This window comes from Bos javanicus, chromosome 15 (genome assembly GCF_032452875.1).
Source record: "Bos javanicus breed banteng chromosome 15, ARS-OSU_banteng_1.0, whole genome shotgun sequence".
Lineage (NCBI taxonomy): Eukaryota > Metazoa > Chordata > Mammalia > Artiodactyla > Bovidae > Bos > Bos javanicus.
Genome location: NC_083882.1, coordinates 54,549,327 through 54,570,226, shown reverse-complemented (window position 1 = coordinate 54,570,226; position 20,900 = coordinate 54,549,327). Strand labels below are relative to the sequence as shown.

General features: G+C 42.6%; 1 protein-coding gene and 1 pseudogene across 1 annotated transcript in view; one reads left to right on the top strand and one right to left on the bottom strand.

Moving 5' to 3' along the window:
• Positions 1 to 20,900, bottom strand: part of SLCO2B1 (solute carrier organic anion transporter family member 2B1) — a 156,020-nt gene that overhangs the window by 76,211 nt on the left and 58,909 nt on the right. The window lies entirely within an intron of this gene.
• LOC133226848 (olfactory receptor 2AT4-like) lies at positions 1,638 to 10,213 on the top strand (annotated as a pseudogene).

The following is a 20,900-nucleotide window of genomic DNA, read 5'->3' as shown; positions in this document are numbered from 1 at the left end:
CCTAAAGTGACATGCTGTGCTTAGTCACTCAGTTGTGTCTGACTCTGTGACCCCGTGGATTAGCCCTTCAGGCTCCTCCATCCATGGGGATTCTCCAGGCAGGAGTCCTGGGGTGGGTTGCCATGCTCTCCTCCAGAGGATCTTCCCAACCCAGAGATTGAATCCAGGTCTCCCTCATTGCAGGCAGATTTTTACTGTCTGAGCTACCAGGGAAGCCCAAGAATACTGCAGTGGGTAGCCTATCCCTTCTCTAGGAGATCTTCCCAACCATAGCCAAAATATATTAGAACTGGCATTCAAACCCAGGACCCTATTTAGACCCTCTGCCCTGATCCATATGCAGAGTACAGTTCTGGGGATGAAGTTCTGGGTCTGCCATGTAGCTTTAATACTAAACATTAGCATAAGCATCAGTAAGTCATTTCACTTCTCTGGACCTCAGTTTCCTCCTCTTGACCTGCCTGTCTCCCTTGGCTGTTCTGGGGACCAAATGGAATAATGTCAGTAAAAGCTGCCCCATTGGTTGTAAAGTTCTGGAACCCATGAGGGCTATTAACAATGTTGTTCTCATTATCGGCAAATCTCAGAGGTAAATCCCATCTCAACATAAAGAAGTCAATCCTGGGTGAGTAGGAGGCTCAGTGCCCCAAAGGAGCCCTGCCTCAAGGGAGAGTACTCCCGCAGGCCTGGCCGAAAGGGAGAGTTAGGGGTTTAATTAGCCACAGCCCATCTGCTACCAGGCTCTTCTCTGCCAGCCAGGTTGGAAGACAGATAGGGGACACCACGAAAGGCATCAAGGTAGACAGGACTTGGCAGGTGAGTGAGCTGGGGGTGACGTGCCAGAGCTCAGCAAAGACCAGAGTGTGGAGACAGGGCAAGGATGTGGGAGGGAGGGATAGAACTGAGACCAGGGATCTGGAAGACCAGTTGGACGTGCACAACAGGCAGGCACCCAGGAGCCAGGTTTGCTGTTTGTTTGTGGGCTGTGGGGCCTTGGACCACATACCCTGTCCGGTCTGTGTGCTCAGAGGTGGGATTCAAATTGTCCTGGTCAAGGCCTTCCATGGGAAAGCAAGGCTGATGGCAGCAGTAACATTGGAGACACTAGCCCACTTGGAGTTTATAGTGGTTCCAGGTTCTTGTGTAGCATTGCTTAAGCATTCTCTCTGCAGGACTCAGCAACCCAGGGGTCACAGATGAAGGAAATGAGCTGCAGTCAGGAGCTGGGATGGGAATCTGGTCCTTTCTGACTCACAGTGCACACACTTGACCACTAAGGCCCTCAGGACACGCTGCAGATAAAGCCTCTGGCTGGCAGCAGGTGCTCACTAGCTGGGAGAGCCCTCTCCCTCGCCCTCTCCCTTTGGGTCATGGACCATGTGACATGCGGTCTGCCAGACACAGAGCAGACACTTGGAAAAGGGTTCATCAGATTAGAAACCCCTCAGAGTTCTTTTCCTCTAAACCCATCACTACACAGATGAGAAAACCAAGTGTTGGAGGATGGAGGGAATGAAAATTATCCGCCAAATTGAGAAGGCATTCTGAGACTGTAAAATGAGGCAGGCAGCTCCATATGATCAATGGATCTTTTTATTATAGGGTAACTTACAAGATGGTTTTATTATAGGGTAACTCATCAAGATCAAGCAGACAGCAATCTGGAAGCATTCATAGCTGCACTATGCACCATGGATGGGCCACGGGGACAATTTTATAGTTAATCTAGGGCATGGGGGTAAGTGTTTGGAGACAGGATATGCATTCCTAAATCGAGATTAATGAATGGATGACTGGTCTTGTGAGAGCTGGGAGTACATCACAGAAGATTTTCAGCATTGTTTGGGGACTAACAGCATAGAGGCCACATGATCCTCATTATTAAACAATATCTGTTAACTACAAAGCCCTTGATGACAGAGAAGTGGTTTACTGCATAGTACAGTCCTGGTTAGGGTCAGTGGAAGGACAGGAGACACTGAAAGGGGCCAAGATGGCATCGGTTATGCTAACAGCCATACACCAGAGTCACAAGAAGTGAGTGGCAGAGCTGGGCCTGGAGCCAGGACTTCTGGTTGCTAAAGGCAGGGCTCTTCTACAGCAGGCTGGCTCCAGAATTACCTGTGCTCTTACCCCTCACCAACCATTGCCTTAAACAAGGGTCTTGTTCCAACCCTCAGTTTCTCATATGCTGAAGGGAACAACTACTCCCTGGCAGGGCTGGATGATGGGAGAAGATGATGCACATGAAGCAAAGCTTAAGGTTGGATCCTTGGTGATTCTCTACCCTTCCCTGTCCCCACCCGCACTGTAACATTCTCCTGGACAATCCCAACAGGGAGGACCTGCTAGGGCAAGTTCTGTGCCCTGGGAAATAGTACCTATTAGGTCCTAGTGGCTCAGCGGTAAAGAATTCGCCTGCAATGCAGGAGATGCAGGTTCGATTCCTAGATCAGGAAGATCTCCTAGAGAAGGAAATGGCAAGCCACTCCAGTATTCTTGCCTGGGAAATCCCATGAACAAAGGAACCTGGCGGGCTACAGACCACGGAGTTGCAGAGTCGGACAGGACTGAGTGATTAAGAACAGCAACAAAAGATCCTAAGCACAGGACTGCATCACTCAGATGTAGTGTGAAATCCAAAACAAAATGAGAACCCTAACCTGCAAAATAGTGTAAGAAAGTCCAGCTAATTAGATATTTCCTAAGATCACCAGCTGAATTGTGCTTTGAAAGATTAAATGTTAAATTCTTTCCAAAAGTATTCTTGGTGCCCCTGCTTGGCTGGTGGCCCAGCATATGCCTAATCTGCCTGTTGGACAGTCCAGCACCAGTTGGTGTGAAAAACCGCATGCCACCTCTCCTTTGGGGTCTCAGCATCCCTCTCTCCATATGCAAGGGGGAAGGGAACTTGACTTTATGGCTCCCTTAGGGCCCCTCTGGCTTCGGCTCCCTGCCTTTCTGCCCCTCCAATCCCCTGCTCTGCCTCACCCAGGACCAGCAGCCACAGATGCTTCCCCGAGGGCAGAAATGTCCAGGGCAGTGCAGTCTGCAGTCCTTCAGGTGTGAAAAAAACCTGGTGACCATACTTGTTGGACCAGGGTTCTGGTTAACTGAGAGTGAACCCTTTAACATGGAGACAATCGGGTCAGTCTCTTGCCAGGTCCTTGGTGTGACCTCTGAGATTCTCTTTCCAGGAGCACACACACAGGACAGTTGTCCTTCCTGTGCTCATTTTAGACAAAGTAGTTGCCAGTCCCCACTTCCAAATCTAGAAGCCAGACTGTACAATCCAAATCCATCACAGAGCAAACTAGTGAATTTTCTAAAGGTGGGCAAGAAGTGTGGGGTAGGGGAAATGGGTTGGAATTGAAGATTTAAAAAAACTTTTTGTTCCAGTCTGACACTCTATGATTATAGGACATGAAGGGTGTTTGTAGCTAGTCTGTTTTGCATTTGTTTTAGAAAAGAAAGAAAGTAGCTGTTGTTCCTAAGAATTTCAAGGACAGTCGCTTGATGACATCAATAGAGTTCAAACAGCAGTGATGGAGTTGTAAACATAAAACTACCGGGACTGCTCATTAGAGGCTCATCCTGAAGTAGGGATGAGCCAAAATTGCCTCAGCAGTCCCTGAATTGACCTCAGCACACATTTAATGAACAACCTACGGTATGAGGTTTTTCTATTTGGGCAGCTACAGTTTTCAGTTCTCTGGGTCCTTTCTAGCTCTCATGACAGCTCCTTGTGTCTTCTAAGCTGATATTTGGAGGAGCCCACACCACAGTTGGCATCAAAGAGCTAAATACAACACTGGCTGGCCAGGGGCAGCCAGGAGGAAGGACGCTGACAGACCCTGAAGGAGGAGAAGATGCACCATCAGCTTGGGCTCCATCAGGAAGAGGGCAGTCCCTCTGAAGGCATGGGTCCTTCCCATCACCGAAACATGAGAGAGAGAGCACCCAGAAAACTTGGCAGGGAGAGAAACCGGCAGAGTTTCTGAACCCGGAAAATGAAAGGGGAGCCCTTCCCTGGGTAATGAGTAGCCTAGGCAAGCAGCATGCTTCAAAAAATATTGGAAAAATGAGCTCTTTCTAGTGATGTGGTAGAGTGATGTCACTTAGTAGAACTTGAAACAAGAGCAAAAGAAGAAGCAATGACATAGGAAATCTTATGCGATCATCTAAGATCTGATGCTCAAAAGATACTGTGGGACGTGGAGCAGAGAAGGAACAGAAGCTCTTTCAAGGCACTTATCATAGCTGTAACTAGTAATTAACCATGTGATTGGCTTTTTAAAAATATTTATTTATTAATTTGTCTCTTCTGGGTCTCAGTTGCCACATAGGGAATCTTCGTTGCAGTATGTGGGATCTAGTCCCCTGACCAGGGATTAAATTCAGGCTCTCTGCATTGGGAGTACAGAGTCTTAACCACTAGACCACCAGGGAACGCCTATGTGGTTGCTTTTAAACCTACCGTCCTTCTACTAGAATTTAAGCCTTGTAAAGGCAGGGCCCTTATGTGCCTTATTTACCTTCTCACAGCCTTGTGCACTGTAGGTACTTACTAAATACATTATGGAAGAAAGAAGGAGAAAATTGTGGGTTAAGATGGAAGAATGATAGCCCCAGTCCTCTAAACTCAGTCATAAATGATTTGGATTGCAATCGTAGAGTGAACTATACAGAAATCTCCTTCCAAACTTCTGTTTTATCTAGTTTCCAGATGCTCTGACTGCCTGTCTCCCTGGCATATAGCTCTCTCCCACCATGTATGCCACAGCCTGTAATGGATCAAAAGACTCTTCACCCATCTTCTACCTGGTGGGCATCCCCTCTCTACAGGACGTCTTCTTCCTCCCTGTCTTCTTCATCTTCTTGTCCTTCTACCTGCTTATCCTGGTGGGAAATGCCCTGATCCTGGTGGCCGTGGTGATAGAGCCCAGACTCCATAAGCCCATGTACTTCTTCCTGATCAACCTCTCAGCCCTGGACATCCTCTTCACCACAACCACTGTCCCAAAGATGCTATCCTTCCTCTTACCTGGGGATCACTACCTCAGCTTCTCTGTCTGCTTCCTGCAGATGTACCTCTTCCACAGCTTCTCCTGCTCTGAAGCCTTCATCCTGGTGGTCATGGCCTATGACCGCTATGTGGCTATCTGCCGCCCGCTGCATTACCCTGTGCTCATGACCCCGCAGACCAATGCTGCCCTGGCAGCCAGTGCCTGGCTCACCGCCCTCCTTCTGCCCATCCCAGCAGTGGTGTAGACCTCCCACATGGCTTTTGACAGCACTGTTTACATATACAACTGCTTCTGTGACCATTTAGCTGTGGTCCAGGCCTCCTGCTCTGACACCAGCCCCCAGAACTTCATGGGCTTCTGCATCGCCATGGTGGTGTCCTTCCTGCCCCTTCTCCTGGTGCTTCTCTCCTATGCCCACATCCTGGCCTCAGTGCTTCACATCGGCTCCCGAGAAGGATGCTCCAAAGCCTTCTCCACCTGCAGCTCCCACCTCCTGGTGGTTGGCACCTACTACTCATCCATTGCCATAGCCTATGTGGCCTACAGGGCTGACCTGCCCCTCGACTTCCACATCGTGGGCAACGTGGTGTTTGCTATTCTCACACCTGTCCTCAACCCTCTCATCTACACGCTGAGGAACAAGGATGTCAAAGCAGCCATCACCAAAATATCATGTCCTCAAGACCTAGGGCATTCTGAGGACCTTTGATCCTTAGATATGGTTAATCCTGCATCCAGGATACCTGTGTGTTAAGAAGAGAGAATGCCATAAAAAATTTTTGAAGGAAAGAATGACTTGTAGCAGGACCAAAAATGCAGTATTGGAGCTTCCCTTTCCAAAATTAATGAAAAGCTAAGTAATGAAATCAATCCTTTTGTGGAAAGAAATAAGAATGTCAGATACAGTATGTAAAGCATCTTCTGAAAAGTATCAATTAGATTTTTTTAACATAATAGGTCTAAAGTAAGAATAAGGACAGCAATGCACACAAAGTAGTTATTAAGACATAGATAGACACGTAGATCAATGAAAAACAGCAGAGAGCCCAGAAACAGACCCTTGACTATATGGGCAATTGATATTTAAATAACACTGTAGATCAGTGTATGATAGTATTAGAACTATCAGATATCCACATGTCAAAAGATAAAATTTGTCTCTTACCTCAAACACACAAAAATCAATCTCAACTTAAATAGGAAAGGCGGAACTATACAACTGTGTAGGAGCCTATAGTCTTGATCTTGGAGAAGAAAAGTATTTCTTAAGTAAGATATTTAAAACTCTAAATGTAGAGAAAAAAAGCATAAATTTGACTGCTTTAAAATGTAAAATTTCTATTCATCCAAAGGCATCATAAACAGACTGGAAAGCCGGTCTACAGAACAAAAGAAGTCATTTCTTATGTATATCACCAACAAAAAGACTCAAGATTCATAGCCAGGATATACAGAAAATCAAATCAGTTTTTAAAACAGGTAGTCAAGCCATTAAAAAAAAATATAGCTACAGCAAAAAACTGCACTAAAGGGAATAAACAAATGTCCAATAAATATAAGAAAATGTGCTCAAGCTCTTTAGTAATAGAAGTGTAAAGTACAACAGCAAATAGTTGCCATTAGAAACCAATCAGACTGGCTAAAATGCCAAAGTCTGATGAGACCCGGGTTGCCTAGGATGTGGATGGATGGAGCTCTCATACATGGAGAGTGGGAATGCTAATTGGTACAGCCATTTTGGAAAACACTTTATCATTCTCTTATGATGTTGAAGACACACATATTCTATGATCTAGCAACAGCGGCATTTCCCCAATTTGTGAAATGTTCCTAAAATGTAACACTATATGCCAATAAAACATGAAGGAATTACGTATACATGCAACAACCCAGAAGAATCTCACAGTACTGAAAGAATCACAACTCATATCCTACATGGGATATGATTTCAGTTGTATAAAGCTTAAAGACAGGCAAAGCTAAATACATTTTTTATCAGTGCACACAGATGTCATTAACTATGATGAAAAGAGAAGGTATATTTATTGCAAACATCAAAATCATGGTTATTTCTGCAGGGAGAGGGTTGTTCTCGGAGAGGGCTGCCGGGGGGCTTATGAGGTGTTGTCAATGTTTCATTCTCTCCTGAGTGATGGTGACATGAGTATTTTCTTTACAATAAACTATATATTTAGGCTTTATACAGTTCTGCTCTGTATGAATATTGTATCTCATTATAACCTCTGACAAGGCATCATTCCATTGGGCAGAGTTTCCGATAGTAGTTCTCAATGTTTGGTCCAAGTCTTCCCAGGGGTACAATGGATGGTGGTGGTTTCCACATCCATGGTAAGCATCAAGCTGCTGAATATCATTTTCTTCCTTTGTCCATTCATTTAAGAAGTCTTTACTGAGCATCTTGGAAGTATTAATCTATATAGTGGGCTTCCCAGGTGGTGCTAGTGGTAAAGAATCTGCCTGCCAACGCAGAAGACGTAAGAGACGTGGGTTCAATCTTTAGGCCGACAAGATCCCTTGAAGCAGGGCATGGCAACCCGCTCCAGTATTCTTGCCTGAAGAATCCCATGGACAGAGGAACCTGGCGGGCTACGGTCCATAGGGTCACAAAGAGGTGGATACAACTGAAGCGACTTACCATGCATGCACACCTGCACAGTCTATACTGTAAAGGCTAAGAGACAGAGGTAATTCAGGACCATCACCGCCCTCAATTCACTCGCATGGGTGAATTGTTAGGAAGACAGACATGGGTGGAAAAAGTGTAGTGAGGTAGATGATATTTCAGAGGGATGCACAAGGGACAGCAAGAACCCAGGGTAATATCTAATCCAAGATATCAATAAAAATGTCTTCCATACATACTGTTAACCTATGCACTTGTTTCTGTTTGTCTGGGATTCCTCATGGAGTTAACACCATGATAGATGTGAACTGATTGAATAGAAGCCCTAAACTGCTCCCGTTGGAGAAGGAGAGATTTCACTCTAGTGCTGACCAGGCAACATGGCTTCCATCCCTGGTCCAGGAAGATCCCACATGCCCCCGAGGAAACATGCAACTACTGAAGCCCATGAGCCTGGAGCCAGTGCTCCGCAACAAGAGAAGCCACAACAAGGAGAAGCCTGGGCACCATAACCAAGAGCAGCCCCTGCTCTCTGCACCTAGAGAAAGCCAGGAGTACAAAGCAACAAAGACCCAGCACAGCCAAATAAGAGAAAGAAATGGAGTTAACACTCAATTAAACCCAAAGGATTTTAACACCCAATCCCTTTCAGGAATAACACAAGTCAAAAAGGGATCAGGATGTAGTTCTCTACACTGTTAGGCTCCCCCCAACCCCCACCCAAACAGGCAGGAAGGGAAAACCATTCTCAGAATAGTGAATGGAGCAGGCAATGACATTTTCATGGCATGGGTTAAAGGGAAGAACATTTTCCTTAACAAACTGTGATAAAGGTGCAGCACTTAAGTGGAACTTAAAGCAAGGGCATTAGCAGAGAGTGAGAATTCCAGTAAATAATAATGAGTGTCTTCATATCTGATTAAAAAAAATTATATCAGTTTTTGGCCATACCACATGACATGTGGAATCTTTGTTCCCCAACCTGGGATTGAACCCATGCCCCCTCACAGTGGTAGCAAGGAGTCCTAGTCTCTAGACTGCCAGGGAAGTCCCCATCAGATCAGATCAGTTGCTCAGTCATGTCTGACTCTTTGCGACCCCATGAATTGCAGCACGCCAGGCCTCCCTGTCCATCACCAACTCCCAGAGTTCACTCAGACTCACATCCATCAAGTCAGTGATGCCATCCAGCCATCTCATTCTCTGTCGTCCCCTTCTCCTCCTGCCCCCAATCCCTCCCAACATCAGAGTCTTTTCCAATGAGTCACCTCTTCTCATGAGGTGGCCAAAGTACTGGAGTTTCAGCTTTAGTATCATTCCTTCCAAAGAAATCCCAGGGCTGATCTCCTTCAGAATGGACTGGTTGGATCTCCTTGTAGTCCAAGGGACTCTCAAGAGTCGTCTCCAACACCACGGTTCAAAAGCATCAATTCTTCGGTGCTCAGCCTTCTTCACAGTCCAACTCTCACATACATACATGACCACTGGAAAAACCATAGCCTTGACTAGACGGACCTTTGTTGGCAAAGTAATGTCTCTGCTTTTGAATATGCTATCTAGGTTGGTCATAACTTTTCTTCCAAGGAGGAAGCGTCTTTTAATTTCATGGCTGCAGTCACCATCTGCAGCGATTTTGGAGCCCCCCCAAAATAAAGTCTGACACTGTTTCCACTGACTCCCCATCTATTTCCCATGAAGTGATGGGACCGGATGCCATGATCTTCGTTTTCTGAATGTTGAGCTTTAAGCCAACATTTTCACTCTTCACTTTCACTTTCATCAAGAGGCTTTTGAGTTCCTCTTCACTTTCTGCCATAAGGGTGGTGTCATCTGCATCTCTGAGGTTATTGATATTTCTCCCGGCAATCTTGATTCCAGCTTGTGTTTCTTCCAGTCCAGAGTTTCTCATGATGTACTCTGCAAATAAGTTAAATAAACAGGGTGACAATATACAGCCTTGACATACTCCTTTTCCTATTTGGAACCAGTCTGTTGTTCCATGTCCAAAGTCCCCATACCTGATTCTAAAGTCACAAATAAAACAATTCTAAGTCAAAATTATGAAAAAAGTCATTTTTTAGTGAATTCTAGCCTCCATTTCTGCTCCCTTCACCTGTTGCATCCCCCTTAAAGAAACAATTTTTATTCATTTTTGTTTTTTTTTCCTTTCCATTTTTAACATAAGCAAAACCATATATTTATAAATATATGCATAATAAATAACATGACTATATTATTTTAAAATATGGCAATTTTGGCCATGTTTCCACTCTGTCTTAGAGGAATGGTAGCATATTATAGTATTGTTCAGGACCCTGATTTTAAAAATTTAATCAGACTTGTGGTTGCCAAGGCAGAGGGGAGGAGAGGGATAGACTGGGAGTTTGGGGTTGGTGGATGCAAACTATTATGTTTGGAATAGATAAACAAGGTCCTACAGTATAGCACAGGGAACTGTATTCAATATCTTGAGATATTGAAGGGAAAAGAATATTTTTTTAAAAAGTATGTATAAATATATTTGTATATTGCTACAAGTTTTGTTATAAATAATTTTATGCATAGTATTCATTCAAAGAACACTGTTATTACAGATTGAATATTTAGAGAGTAACATACTAATGTAACTGAAAAATACCTTGATCTAACACTGAATTATTTTGTATTTTGTATTTACTATTATCTACTGAATTTGCTTTCACTTTTTAAGGAAATATTAATTCAGTTCAGTTCAGTCATTCAGTTGTGTCCAACTCTTTGCAATGCCATGAACCACAGCACACCAGGCCTCCCTGTCAATCACCAACTCCTGGAGTCCACACAAACCCATGTCCATTGAGTCGGTGATGCCATCCAACCATCTCATCCTCTGTCGTCCCTTTCTTCTCCTGCCCTCAATCTTTCCCAGCATCAGGGTCTTTTCAAATGAGTCAGCTCTTTGCATCAGGTGGCTGAAGTATTGGAGTTTCACCTTCAACATCAGTCCTTCCAATGAACACCCAGGACTGATCTCCTTTAGGATGGACTGGTTGGATCTTCTTGCAGTCCAAGGGATTCTCGAGTCTTCTCCAACACTACAGTTCAAAAGCATCAATTCTTGGTGCTCAGCTTTCTTTATAGTCCAACTCTCACATCCATATATGACTACTGGAAAAACCATAGCCTTGACTAGACAAACCTTTGTTGGCAAAGTAATGTCTCTGCTTTTTAATATGTTATCTAGGTTGGTCATAACTTTCCTTCCAAGGAGTATGTGTCTTTTAATTTCATGGCTGCAATCATCATCTGCAGTGATTTTTGAGCCCAGAAAAATAAAGTCAGCCACTGTTTCCACTGTTACATCTTATAAATACTGAACATTTTTTTCTTCTTAATGAACATATTTTGTCATATACTGTCCTTTCCTTACCCCCTAAAATCACAGTCTATCTGTATTTTAAACTTTTTGAATCCTAAAAAATAAAAATTTAATCCGTAGTTTAAGATGGGAGTAAAAACAGCATATTTGTACACTGATGGAAATAATCCAGGAGAGAGTAAAAAAATTGGTGATATGAGGCAGAAGGGAACATTATTGAAAGGACTGGCTTCAGATAGGAGCATGAAAAGTTCATGGGAACAGACCAACTTCCTAGGCAGGGTGTGAACACAGATGCTGGTAGGTGAGTGAAGATGGGATGGAACTCTGAGGGACTTCTCTCCTCACTCGCTGTAGTGACAATTGGAATAGGTATCTGTGGACTGAGAAGAGAAGGAATGAAAAAGACATGTAGAAGAAAAGACAAGGGAACAAAGCAGGGACATATAGGATGACTGCCTGCCAGTGTTAAGGTCCTATCTGAGTTAGGTTTATAGCCTACAGAACCTTCTTACATTAAACTCAGATAAGGTGTACTTACATCAGGAAAATATTTCCTGAAAATCAATTTCACTTTAATTTAAAAGTGTAGTGCTCATCCTGAGTCACAGGGTGCACAACTAATAGTCCTAATGATTCTTCCCAGTGGAGACTTTCAAAAAAAAACTAAGCATTGGAGTAATCACATAAGCCAAGCTGTATTACAGGCAGAGATGATCGGATTTTTAAAAAGTAATCTGTCCTCACAAATGGCTACCTAAGCTTCTTGTCAGAAAAATCAAATCTGTCAGCTAAATGACACAAGCTGTCATGTATTAAGTATGTATATCATGAGCCTACAATGTATTATATTTCATATTTCAATGCTACTCAATATTACTTGGAGAGGAGGGAAGAAGAAATATTAAAAAATAATTTAAAAAATGATTCTAAGATTTCAAAAACTAGTTTAAAATATGTTTAAACTTAATTAGAATGCTGAATTCTAAAGCTGACTTTACTTATCACTTATGCAAAGTGAAAATTCTTTCTTGAAAGTTAAAGTTGTTCAGTCATGTCTGACTCTTTGTGACTCCATGGACTGTAGCCTGCCAGGCTCCTTTGTCTGTGGAATTCTCCAGGCCAGAAAACTGGAGTGGGTAGCTGTTCCCTTCTCCAGGGGATCTTCCCAACCCAGAAATCGAATCCAGGTCTCCTGAATTGCTGGCAGATTCTTTACCATCTGAGCCATCAGGAACACCCAAGAATACTGGAGTGGGTAGCCTATCCCTTCTCCAGGGGATCTTCCTGACCCAGGAATCAAATCGGGGTGGATTCTTTACCAGCTGAGCTACCCGGGAAGCATATTTATGTAACACTCTTTTCTGGCCACACTTCACAGTATGTGGGGTCTTAGTTCCCTGACCAGGGATCAGACTCACAAAGTGAAAGTGAGGATTCTTAACCACTGGACTGACAGGGAGGTCCCTGTAATACTATTTTTATGCATTGATTGTTTATATTCTTTATGGTAAATGAAGTTGTTATAGTATACCAAATTCTTATTTTGTTCTTTCTGTTTGTATTCCTAATAACATGGTTCACTTTAATTTCTTTTATCTTCTTAAGTTTTTTCATGTATATTGCCAGAATTGTTTGCACTAACCTTGTCTAGTTTCACCTTTGACTTCATTATTTCTACACTAACTTTTTTTGGTTCTAAGCAATACATTTAAAAAATAATATGCACACTTTTTCTATGCTTTCTTTAAAATAATAAAGGCTGTCACTGAATGCTGTGCTGTGCTGTGCTTAGTCAGTCAGTCGTGTCCGACTCTTTGCGACCCTGTGGACTGTAGCCCAACATGCCCCTCTGGTCGTGGGGATTCTCCAAGCAAGAATACTGGAGTGGGTTGCCATGCCCTCCTCCAGGGGAATCTTACCAATCCAGGGATCAAACCCAGGTCTCCCATGTTGCAGGCAGATTCTTTACTGTCTGAGCCACCAGGAAATCTCAAGAATACTGGAGTGGGTAGCCTATCCCTTCTGCAGGGGATTGTCCCAACTCAGGAATAGAACTGGGTTCTCCTGCATTGCAGGTGGATTCTTTACCAGCTGAGATACCAGGGAAGCCCAAAACAATGCTTAGAGGGAAATTTATAGCTGTAAATACTTATTTTAATATTTATATTAAAAAAGGGGAATCTCAAAATTAATAACCTAATTTTCAACTTTAAGGTATTAGAAAAGGAAAGCAAACTAAATTCAAAGCAAGCAGTAGGCATGAAATAATGATAAAGATTAGACTGAAAATAAATGAAAAGAGAACAGAAAAGCTGCAGAGAAGATAAACAAAACCAACACTGATTCTTTAAATGTATCAACAAACTTGACAGAACTTTATCTGGACTGACCATGAGAAAAGAAAGAAGAGCTAATTACTAAAATAAAAATGAAAAGAAAGACATTAATACCATCTACAGGGACATAAATAAGAAATGTTAAAAGAGATCACCATACAACATCTGAAACGAAAAGTTGAGTTCATCACTAGCTTAAGCACAAGAAAGCTATAGTTTCTGGCATGGTTTATTTTTGAGCAACACAGGGAGCTGATCTTAAATAGAGTTGTGGAAAATGTGGAGATTAGGGGTTGGTGGACTTTCAGGAGTAGGAGTATCTAGGGATCGGTTTGCCTTTAGCTGTGGAAGTGTGGTTACCGGAGTGAAGTAGTTGCTGGGTGACTGATTGATTGGATGGCTTTCAGCAATATGTGTACTGATGCAGAACTGTCATTGAGTGACGAAAACAGGTTTAAAAAAGTTCTGATGACTATTTGTCACCATAGTTATAGAAGAACCAGTAATTTCCTAGAAGTTTGAGAACATTTTTATTCTCAGAGGTAAAGAAATAAATCATATTTTATTCCATAATGTGATAACAGTAAGTCTTAGAATAATGGCTTTTTGCATGGAAATCTCAGCCAACTGTTTAGCTCTTCTATTTAGGTTCATTTTCTTTAGTAAAACAAAATAAAGTTAGAAACCTAAAAGGAATCTAAATCTTGGTTTGTGCTTGTTTTCTCTGACTTAACTGTTGTGATCCATGTAGGTTCCTCTGGCCCAGGTTTCCAAGTCTTTCAATTCATTTCATCCATAACATCCCAAAAAGCCTTTAGTCATCCTCATGCTGCCAAAAGCTGGCTCTGGTTGTTTATTAAGGAGTTCGCTAGTGTCTGAGAAACAGAAAACCAAAAAAAAGAGTCCACCTAACAATCTGGTTATTCTATAAAATTTTTTGCCTTTTACCTAAGAATGGTTAGATTATCTCCCCCAGAAACACTTTCAGCATTTATCTTTACCATCCAGAAGCAGTGATCCACACGTATAAATTTATCCCCAACTCAAATTTCTCTCTTTGATCAAAAAGAGTAGATCTGGAGAGGAAGAGATGACATATGTAGTTCTCGTTTGTTATTCAAAGAAACTTCCAAAACCATCTTCAGCTCCATCATGAAGTTCATTAGATCAGGAGGGGATGTGGTACCAGGTTTTGGTTTCCATGAAGATTTGTACTCAGCTGCCAAGGCTTAGTAACCTTGCATCCTGCAGTTATAAATCTATAGTGAGTAGATATTAACTATGGAAGTCTCTTCTCAGTGTTCTCAGACTCTGTGGGTTTGAAGCTGGGACCATCCCTGTCCATGCACACATGCAGATTTTAAAATCTATAAAATAAAATCTATTCATACAGTAGAAACTAATACAAAGTGCAAAACATCTGTATTCCATAAAAATGAATTTTAAGAAATAAATAAAACAAAACCTACTTACTGCTCACTCCAGAATTCCTATTTCTAAGAGTCTATTTCAGAGATATATTTGGGCATATGTGCCCTTCAAATGTATGTTACAGAATGGGAGAAAAGAACTGCAAATGAAACCATCAACAAAAGATTAATCTCCAAAGTATACAAGCAGCTAATGGAGCTCAACACCAGAAAAACAAACAACCCAATCAAAAAACGGTTGAAGACCTAAACAGACATTTCTCTAAAGAGGACATACAAATAGCCAATAAACACATGAGAAAGTGCTCAACATTGCTCATTAATAGAGAAATACAGATCAAAATTACAATAAGGTAAAACTAAGATCATGGCATCCAGTTCCATCACTTCATGGCAAATAGATGGGGAAACAGTGGAAACAGTGGCTGACTTTATTTTTTGGGCTCCAAAATCACTGCAGGTGGTGACTGCAGCCATGAAATTAAAAGACACATACTCCTTGGAAGGAAAGTTATGACCAACCTAGATAACATATTAAGAAGCAGAGACATTACTTTGCTAACAAAGGTCCGTTTAGTCAAGGCTATGGTTTTTCCAGTAGTCATGTATGGATGTGAGAGTTAGACTATAAAGAAAGCTGAACACCAAAGAATTGATGCTTTTGAACTGTGAGAGTCCCTTGGACTGCAAGGAGATCCAACCAGTCCATCCTAAAGGAGATCAGTCCTGGGTGTTCATTGGAAGGACTGATGTTGAAGCTGAAACTCCAATACTTCAGCCACCTGATGCAAAGAGCTGACTCACTTGAAAAGATTGAGGCAGGAGGAGAAGGGGACGACGGAGGATGAGATGGTTGGATGGCATCACCGACTCGATGGACATGGGTTTGTGTGGACTCCGGGAGTTGATGATGGACAGGGAGGCCTGGCGTGCTGCAGTCCATGGGATCACAAAGAGTCAGACACTACTGAGTGACTGGACTGAACTGAACCGATCACCTCACACCAGTCAGAATGATCATCAACAAAAAAAAACTACAAACAATAAATCTGGAGAGGATGTGGAGAGAAGGGTAATTTCTTTCACTCAATGTAGGAATGTAAAGTGATACAGCTACTACAGAGAACAGTATGGAGATTACTTTAAAAATTATGAATCAATCTATCAGATGAACCAGCAATTCCACTATTGGCCATATACCCTGAGAAAAATCATAATTCAAAAAGACACATGTACCCCAATGTTCATTGCAGTATTATTTACAATAGTCAAGACATGGAAGCAACCTAGATGTTCATCAACAGATGAATGGATAAAGAATATGTGGTACGTTTTTACAATGAAATATTACTCAGCCATAAAAAGGAACAAATCTGAGCCAGTTGTAGTGAGGTGGATGAACCTAGACCCTGTTATACAGAGTGAAGTAAGCCAGAAAGAGAAATACAAATATCCTATGCATATATATGAAATCTAGAAAAATTGTACTGATGAACCTATTTTCAGGGAAAGAATAGAGATGCAGTCATAGAGAACAGATTTGTGAACAAGAGGAAGGAGAGGGTGGGCCAAAGTGAGAGAGTGACGGTGAAACATATGCATTACCATATGTGAAACAGTTAGTGGGAAGCTGCTCTATAACACAGACAGCTCAGTCTGGTGCTCTGTGACAACCCAGAGGAGTGGGATGGGGTGGGGGGTGGGAGGGAGGTTCAAGAGGGAGAGGACATATGTATACTTATGGCTGACTACCATTGTCGTATGACAGAAAGCAATACACCATTGTAAAGCCATTAGCCTCCAATTAAAAGTAAATTTTTTAAAAAGTATGTTAATTACAACATTCATAATATCAATAATTGGATATAGCTCAAATAACCTCTAGCAGGATGATTATTAGATAAAGTATATAATATCCATACCATCAAATACCAAATGTCAGATAAAAGAATGAAGTAGATCAGACATAGATTCCAAGACTTATTAAGTTAGAATATAAGTGACACAATAAGTACAAAATGATTCCATTTATGTTAAAAGCAAAACATAGCTATGCACACACAAATGTTTAGAAAAGGTCTGAAAGGAACACACCAGATCGGTCATAGTGATGACTTGTGAGGAGGGAAGGGGAACTGTGCGGAAGGGCTGATGTGAAGAAAATTTCCATTTTTTATTCAATAAAGCTCTGAATTGATGAAAATACTTAACAATGGGATCTATTTGTTACTTGTGAAATTTAAAAAAAACTGTTTTGTTTTTTTTTTAACATTTTATACACATGAGTGAAAGAATAACGGAAAGACAGCTGTGGAGCCAAAGGAGAGAATCAGAAAGCCTGAGGCAGGAACAGGCTGTGGCACTGCCTGGGGGTGGGGCACAGACCCCCACCTCACATACAGCAGCACTGATTATATTCTAATCATGGGACAGGGTTGCCTAGTTAAGTTCATTAAAATAATAGTTCTGGAGACTTCCCTAGTGGTCCAGTGGTTAAGAATCTACTTTGCAGTGCAGGGCACTCAAGTTCAATCTCTGGCCCGGAAAATAAAATCCCACATGCCATGGCGCAATTAAGCCTACAAGCCACAAGAGAAGGTCCTGCAGGAGGCAAGTAAGGCCCAACCCAGCCAAATAAATAAAGCTCGACTATTAGCAAAATATTCACCTTCCGTTCATCAAGCAAAGTGTTTAAAGCCAATGTTGCAGTCTATTTGTTTAATCAGAAAAAAAAATAATAGCTCTCACTTAACTGAATGTTTATCATGTGATAGACACTGGGCTAAGCACGAAATCTTCCCGGTAGCCACTTACACTCTTACAAGATAAGGGAAGGAAGGCTCAGTGAGGTTAAGGTGACATCATTGGAAAGAACTCAGGTCTCAGCCACGAGATGATGCACTGCTGAACCAGATTTGGGGTCCAAATCCCAGCTCTGCCACCAGCAACCCATGTGACCTAGGTCAAGTCACTCTACTTCTCCAGATCTCAGTTTCCTCAAATGCCATATAGTAGGAATCATCCTACTGGCTATTGTGAGACCAGCTAGGAAAACAGGAATCAAACTGCTTTGTTAGTGATAAAGTTCTGGGACCCATGAGGATGGTTAATGACACTGTTTTCATTTTCTGCAAAGCCAAGGGCCAAGTCCCCCACTCCACCCTAGGAAGTGTTCCCAGTGGGCGGATGTGGGGCCCCATAGGGGAGCCAACTTGAAGGAGAGCACCCCCACAGGGCCTGGCTTTGGGCTTTAATGGGCCGGGCTCCGCTCCAACCTGGCCCTTTCCCCAGGGCCAAGTGTGATGATTCCACAGAAGACACCAAGGTGGATCAGGCACAGAAGGTGAGCTGGGCTGGGGAGGGAGTGTTCAGAAGGGAGAAAAGTCTGGGGTGGATGGGTAGGCAAGCTCAGGGAGGCCAGAAGTCCAGGCATACACACGTGCTGTGCTAGCATCCAGATCCCCATGTGCACACACAGTCTGACTATGTGACCCCAGGTCAGCCACCTTGGCAGGACAGACAGGGATGTGCAGTCATAATCAAGAGGCCAATGATCTTGTAAGAGATTCTCACAAGGAAGCAAGGCTGAGGATGGTAAAAGAAATGGGAATATTCAACAAGGTGTCCGTCAACACTGAGTCACAGAGGAGAGAACTGCAGTTCGAGAGGGAAAGTGAAAGAGGCAGAGAGAGAATGGAAACCCAGGTCTTTCTAATTCCAGGTAATAAACCCAAACTCTATAATTCACATCTATTCTCCTTTTCTGTGGGAATAGCACGGGGTAGGGGAATATGAGAGAAGGGCATGGATTTGGGAGTTGTAGAGCTGTACAATGACACAATGACTATAAAGAATGAAGCATGCACCAGGAGCTTAATAAATGGGAGAACCTTACTCTCTTTTCTAGAGTCTTAGGCCAGGAGGCATTCAGCTCAGACCCTTTGCAGGGCCAAATCCAGAGGGGACACTAAAAAGTGTATATTGAGTTGGAGGAGATTATCTCTCCCAAGGTGTTCATTTTGCAGATGGGAAGACTGAGGCCTCAAGGCCCAAAGTCACAGCAAGCAAGGGGCCAGGACTCTGGGCTGCCAGGCAGGGCTCAGTCTTTTGCCAGCAGGTTGGCTCCAGAACATCCTCTGCTCTCACCCCTCACCACCCTTGAACAAATATCTGTTCTTCTTCAACCCTCAGTTTCTCCTTTGTTGAAGGGGCATAACCACTCCCTGGCAAGATTTCATGATGGGAGGAGAAATGCATGGTGTGAGGTTGGACATTCAGTGACTGGTTCTTCTGTTCTCTGTCCCCTCCAGCACTGTAACTGGCTCATAGATAATCTTGGCCAAAGAAATGGTCTTCTAACAATGTTTAGTGTTCTTAAGTCCTGAAAACACCCCCTGAAATATGTATTCAAAATAAAATTATTTAATCTAAACCACAAAATAAATGTAAAGGAGTCCAAAAATTTTCCAATTTTTGCTGTGTTTTTACATCAAATCATGCTTTTTTAAAATATCGAACACTAACATTTTTTCATGTTATTATCTAGCTAGCACCCTAAACACATGTTTTGTTGGTTTGTTGCATAGGCCGACTCTGCCAAGCAGAAGTTTAGGGAAGGAAAGTGTGTCAGCGCCTTTAGGATGAGCAAATAAACATCAACTTATTGGTCTGTCTTGTGGCCCCAAGTAGATGAGGCAGCCTGGGCTCATTGCTTAGCTATCCTGGACTCAAAGTGATAATCCAGCCCTGTTGATGGTCTAATTCTGGTTCTGTCATTCACTTACTGTGTGACCATGGGCAAATGACAGCCTGCTTCTGAGCCCCCCACCTTTTGTGTTCCCTGCTATATAAGCAAAGGGTTAGACTAAGACTATTTATTGCTAATGATCCTTTCGTTCTAATTTTATGAGTGAGTAGCAAAACAAAGCCAGTTGGGAAACTGCATTCTGGCCCCTGCCTCTGGAACCCCAAGTTCCTAAGAAGGGTGCTGGTGCTTCATTAAATAGAAAATCAGGCCTAGTTACAACCCTGGGCTTCCAGTCTGATGGAGCCACAAACACATAAACAGAGAAGAGACAATCCAGCGTGATCATAGCGATGACCGAAAAAATCACGTGAACAGTGAAAACCAGGAAAGAGACCTCCAAGCCAGCTGAGATCAACAAAGACCTCTTGGAGGAGGGAACACTGAAGCTTAGTGTGGAAAAACAATGAAGCAAGAGCAAGGAGTTGCCATTTGATGACAGTCAGGAGAAATAAGGCTATAAGAAGATAAGCTTTAAATGGAGGCTAAGGGATCATCTCATGAAAAATCCTTAATGAATACTGGATGGGAGCTTAGACACTGGGTTTAAGACCCATCTCTACTATGAATTGTCAGTTGACCTTAAGAAAACAGTTTCCAGACTTCAGACTCAGTATCTGTCTCCCCCACTTAATAGAAATGAGCCAGAGGAGGGAGAAAGAGTTGGACTTGATGGCTCTGGATTTTTGCCCCTAAAACCCCAAATCAGTTTAACTCAGTGACATTCAATCCAAAATTGACTTCTCTGAGCTCTTACAACATGCAAGAAAATAAAGGTGATTCTCATCAACTTGGGTGTGAGAGAAACCTGGTGATTGGCTTTAGGAGACTGGGTCTGGTCAGCTGAGGGTTCACTCTTTTAAGTCAAGGTGCAGGAGTTTTGCTTTTCTGCTTGGGTAATGGGGGCCAACCTCTAGAACATTTTTTTTTTTCTTTCAAGGAAGACTTCACAACAGAGTGGCTTATTTCAGGTGTCTTTTACAAAGACATTTTACCAGCCTTCACCCACTTACAGGGAATCATGCCGCCCTCCACACTTAAGAACAATTTGGAATTTAGGGTTGTTGTTGACAGTATCATCTCAGAAAAGGAGATGGAAAGAGACAATTGTTGCCCAGTCTCTCTCCACATGAAAATTTAAGTTCTAGATTCTCCAGAAGACATAACATAGAATAAATAGACTTAGTCTGGCAGTCAGAGGTCTGGGTTCTGGTCCTAGCTCTGCTGTGTAATCTTGGGCAAGCTCTTGCCCCTTCTGTCTACAAAGAAAAAAAAACCTGGCTGACCATGTCTAGATT